Source organism: Sciurus vulgaris (assembly GCF_902686455.1).
Source record: "Sciurus vulgaris genome assembly, chromosome: 16".
Taxonomy (NCBI): domain Eukaryota; kingdom Metazoa; phylum Chordata; class Mammalia; order Rodentia; family Sciuridae; genus Sciurus; species Sciurus vulgaris.
Window position 1 is genome coordinate 89,198 of NC_136477.1, and position 5,613 is coordinate 94,810.

Consider the following 5,613-nt stretch of genomic DNA (forward strand, 5'->3'; position numbering starts at 1 on the left):
AGGCTGAGTAATATTTCATTTTGTATATATAACCATATTTTCTTTCTCCTTCATCTGTTTAAGGGCATCTAGGTTGGTTCCATGGTTTAACTACTGTGAATTGAGCTGCTATAAACATTGATGTGGCTGTGTCACTGCAGTATGTTGATTTTAAATCCTTTGGGTATAAACCGAGGAGTGGGATAACTGGGTCAAATGGTAGTTCCATGCCAAGTTTTCTAAGGAATCTCCATACTGCTTTCCATAGTGGTTGCACCAATCTACAGTCCCACCAGCAATGTATGAGTGTACCTTTTTCCCCACATCCTTGCCAACACTTATTATTGCTTGTATTCTTGATAATCGCCATTCTGACTGGAGTGAGATGAAATCTTAGAGTAGTTTTGATTCGCATTTCTCTAATTGAAAGAGATGATGAACATTTTTTCATGTTTATTGATTGATTGTATTTCTTCTTCTGTGAAGTGTCTGTTCAGTTCTTTAGCCCATTTGTTGATTGGGTTATTTGTTTTTTGGTGTTACTTTTTTTGAGTTCTTTATATATCCTGGAGATTCGTGCTGTATTGGAGGTGCATGTGGTAAAGATTTCTCTAATTTCTGTAGGCCTTCTCTTCACATTATGTTTCCTTTGCTGAGAAGAAGCTTTTTAGTTTGAATCCATCCCATTTATTGATTCTTTTTTTTTGGGGGGGGTGGGGTGCTGGGGATCGAACCCAGGGACTTGTGCTTACAAGGCAAGCACTCTACCGACTGAGCTATCTCCCCAGCCACCCCATTTATTGATTCTTAATTTTACTTCTTCCACTTTAGGAGTCTTGTTAAGGAAGTCAGGTCGTAAGCTGACATGATGACGATTTAGGCCTACTTTTTCTATTAGGCACAGGGTCTCTGTTCTAGTGTCTAAATCTTTGATCCACTTTGAGTTGATTTTTGTGTAGGGTGAAAGATAGAGGTTTCATTTCATTTTATTACATATGGGTTTCCAGTTTTCCCAAGACCATTCATTGAATAGGCTATCTTTTCTCCAATGTATGTTTTTGGCACCTTTGTCTAGTATGAGATAACCATATTTATGTGGGCTTGTCTCTGTGTCTTCTATTTTGTACCATTGATCTACATGTCTCTTTTGGTGCCAATATCATGCTGTTTTTGTTACTACTGCTCTGTAGTATAGTTTAAGGTCTGGTGTGTGATGCTTCCTGCTTCAGTCTTCTTGCTAAGGATTGCCTTGGCTATTCTAGATCTCTTATTTTTCCAAATTAATTTCATGATTGCTTTTCCTAGTTCCATGAAGAATATCTTTGGAATTTTAATAGGAATTGCATTGAATCTGTAGAACACTTTTGGTAGTATGGTCATTTTGATAATATTAATTATGCCTATCCAAGAGCATGGGAGATCTTTCCATCTTCTAAGGTCTTCAATTTCTTTCTTATAGTGTTCTGAGTTTTCATTGTGGAGGTCTTTCACCTCTTTTGTTAGATAAATTCCCAAGGATTCCCAAGGGTTTTTTTTTTTTTTTTTTTGAGGCTATTGCAAATGGGGTAGTTTTCCTAATTTCTCTTGCAGTGGATTCATCACTTATCTATAGAAATGCATTTGGCTTTTGGGTATTGATTTTATATCTTGCTACTTTGCTGAATTCATTTATGAGTTCTAGAAGTTTTCTGGTGGAATTTTTTGGATCGTCTAAATACAGAATCATGTTATCAGTAAATAGTGATAGTTTGAGTTCTTCCTTTTCCTATTTGTATCCCTTTAATTTCATTCAATGTCTGATTGCTCTGGCTAGAGTTTCAAGGATGATGTTGAATAGAAGTGGTGAAAGAGGGCATCCCTGTCTTGTTCCAGTTGTAGAGGGTACATTTTCAATTTTATTCCATTTAGAATGATGTTGGCCTTGGGTTTGGCATAGATAGCTTTTACAATGTTGAGGTATATTCCTATTATCCCTAGTTTTTCTAGTGTTTTGTACATAAAAAAGGTGCTGCATTTGGTCAAATGCTTTTTCTGTGTCTACTGAGATAATCATATGATTCTTGTCTTTAAGTCTACTGATGTAATGTATTATGTTTATTGATTTCTGTATGTTGAACCAACCTTGCATCCCCGGGAAGAACCCTACTTGATCATGGTGCACTATCTTTATATTTAATAGACATTTATTTATTTATATGTGGTGCTGAGAATCAAACCCAGTGCCTCACATGATAGGCAAGTGCTCTACCACTGAGCCATGACCCTAGCCCGAGCACTCTTTTTAATATGCTTTTGTATGCAATTTGCCAGAATTCTATTGAGAATTTTTGCATCTATGTTCATCAGGGATATTGGTCTGAAGTTTTCTTTCATTGATGTCTTTGGTGTTGGTATCAGGGTGAGACTAGCCTCATAGAATGAGTTTGAAAGGGCTCCTTCCTTTTCTATTTCATGGAATAATTTGAAAAGTATTGGTGTTAATTCTTCTTTGAAAGTCTTCTAGAACTTAGCTGAGTTTTCAGTAGTGTCTGCCATGATATTTCCTTTTTCATCATGAATTTTAGTAATTTGAGTTTTCTCCCTCTTCCTCTTTGTTAGTGTAGCTAAGGGTTTATCAATTTTATTTATTCTTTCAAAATCCAACTTTTTGTTTTGTCAATTTTTTGAATTGTTTCTTTTGTTTTAATTTCATTGATTTTAGCTCTGATTTTAATTATTTTCTGTCTTTTGCTGCTTTTGGTGTTGACTTGTTCTTCATTTTATAGGGATTTGAGATGTAATTGTAGGTCATTTATTTGTAAACTTTTTATTCTCTTAATGTATGAGCTAAATGCAATGAACTTTCCTCTTAGCACTGCCTTCATAGTGCCCCAGATATTTTGATATGTTGTATTGGTGTTATCATTTATCTCTAAGTATTTTCTTATTTCCTCCCTGATTTCTTCTGCTATCCATTTATCATTCAATAGCATGCTATTTAGCCTCCAGGTGTTGGTGTAGCTTCTTTTTTTTAAATTTTATTGTTGATTTCTAGTTTCATTCCATTATGATCTGATAGAATGCAGGGTAGTATTTCTATTTTTTGTATTTGCTGAGAGTTGCTTTGTGGCATAACATATGGTCTATTTTAGATAAGGATCCATGTGCTGCTGAGAATAAAGTGTATTTGCTCAAAGATGGATGAAATACTCTATGTCTGTTAAATCTAAATCATTGAGGGGGCGGTGCCAGCCTCAGCGGCCCACAGGAGCTCTCCGCCTAGCCAGTAGCTGCGCAGAGCAGGATGGCCGCAAAGGGGCCATCCCCGGGGACCAGGTCCAGGGCGCCTAGCTGCAGCCGCCCCTGGGGCCCCTGCTTCCTCTGCAGCGGGAGCCGCTGTGCAACTGGCAGGCGACCAAGGCGTCGCTGAAGGAGCGCTTCGCCTTCCTCTTCAACTCGGAGCTGCTGAGCGACGTGCGCTTCGTACTCGGCAAGGGCCCGCAGCGCATTCCGCACAGCGCTTGGTACTGGCGGCCGGCAGTGCAGTCTTGCGCGCCCTGTTCAACGGCGGCATGGCCACCACGTCGGCCGGCAGAGATCCAGCGGCTGGACTTGGAACCCGCCTTGCTGAGATTCCTGTATTCAGATGAAGTTCAAATCGGCCCAGAAACAGTTATGACTACTCTTTATACTACTAAGAAATATGCAGTCCCAGCCCGGAAGCACATTGTGTGGAATTTCTCGCCAAGCACCTTGGAGCAGATAATGCCTTTATGTTACTTACTCAGGCTCGATTATTTGATGAACCTCAGCTTGCTAGTCTTTGTCTGGACACTATAGACCAAAGCACAGTGGATGCAATCAGTGCAGAAGGGCTTACTGATATTGATATAGACACACTCTGTGCTATTCTGGAAAGAGACACACTTAGTATTCGAGAAAAGTCAACTTTTTGGAGCTGTTGTACGATGGGCGGAAGCAGAATGTCAGAGACAACAATTGCCTGTTACTTTTACAAACAAACAGAAAGTTCTAGGAAAAGCACTTTCCTTAATCCGGTTCCCACTGATGATAATTGAGGAGTTTGTTGCAGGTCCTGCTCAATCTGGAATGTTGTCAGATGGTGGTAAACCTCTTTCTTCATTTTACTGTTAATCCTAAACCCCGAGTGGAATACATTGACCGAACACGGTGCTGCCTTAGAGGAAAGGAATGCTGCATCAATAGATTTCAGCAAGTAGAGAGCCGTTGGGGTTATAGAGGAACAAGGGATCAGATCAGGGAAATCGAAATTATCAAAATTGACTGAAGAGGAAAGCCTGAATAGACCAGTTACCATGGAAGGAATTAAAACTTACCAAAGAACTGTCCCTTCACAAGGTGGTTTTTACAGGTTCACAGTCAATAGAAGAATCTCTATAGTTGGATTTGGCCTATATGGATCTATTCATGGTCCCACGGATTACCAAGTGAATATACAGATCATTGAATATGAAAAAAAAAAAAAAAAAACCTGGACAGAATGATACTGGATTTAGTTGTGATGGGACTGCTAACACATTTAGGGTCATGTTCAAAGAACCTATAGAGATCCTGTCCAACATATGCTACAGAGCATGTGCAACACTCAAAGGCCCAGATTCCCACTATGGCACAAAAGGAGAAAGTAGTGCATGAGACACCTGCTGCAAGCAAGACTATTTTTTTCTTTTTCAGTTCCCCTGGCAATAATAATGGCACTTCAATAGAAGATGGATAGATACCAGAAATGATATTTTATACATAATGTAGCAGTATAATACATCTTGACTAAATATTACCATGCAATCTAGTCTCAAAAGTAGAAAAAACTGAGCACCAAAACATTAGTTTGAGTGTCATGATTATTTACAATTGTAAGATAAGAAACACTTTAGTTTCTTAGGGAAAATAGAAAAATGTTGATCTAAATCTCTGCATGACTTAAAAGGCAAATTTTCAATTTTCTTATCACCTTAGGGGAAAAGATAACTGGGTTAAATTGTGTAAAAAAAAAAAAAAAAGCTCAGTTATTTCAGCTTCATCTTGTATAATTTCATAGATCTGCTAACTTATAGTCTTTCAAGAGTTTTGAATTGAAAGATTCTTGTTATATATAACAAGTTTGTTTTTTTCTGTTTTAACTATTTTGAAGGTTAAATGAGATGAGGTGGGTCAATATTCCTACAGAATTCCTTTTAACTCAAGTAACTAATTTCAGAAAATTAAGAAAACTGACCTTATATTTGGGGTTTTGAAATGTCTGCTTGTTAGCATTTGGAATAATGCTAAAAAAAAGGGGGGTCTAATAAATGCCCAGGAAACTTTTCAATGTATTTACAGAAAAAGATATTTTGTAACAGTATAGTAATGCATTACATAATAGTTTTACAAGAAATGGAAGTTTGTATAAATTCACAATAATGTGATATAAACAAATGACCTAAAGGAATAGTCTAAGACTAAATCCTTTATCACTAAACTGTACCACTGTACCTATTTGTATAGGGGAATGCTGCTGATAATTTCCAAGATTGAGATGATGATGGTGATGATGATTGGGTAAACAGACATCAGTTCAACATTGTGATAATCATATATAGTAAGAAATGGAATAAAACATGAACATTTCTAACA

The 5,613-nt window shown here is 37.5% G+C and overlaps 1 pseudogene across 1 annotated transcript; it reads left to right on the plus strand.

Moving 5' to 3' along the window:
* The first annotated feature begins 3,262 nt into the window (after positions 1 to 3,262).
* On the plus strand, positions 3,263 to 5,047 carry LOC306646467 (BTB/POZ domain-containing protein 1-like; annotated as a pseudogene). The gene has a single exon. The product of its transcript is annotated as a BTB/POZ domain-containing protein 1-like (transcript).
* Positions 5,048 to 5,613: the final 566 nt, after the last annotated feature.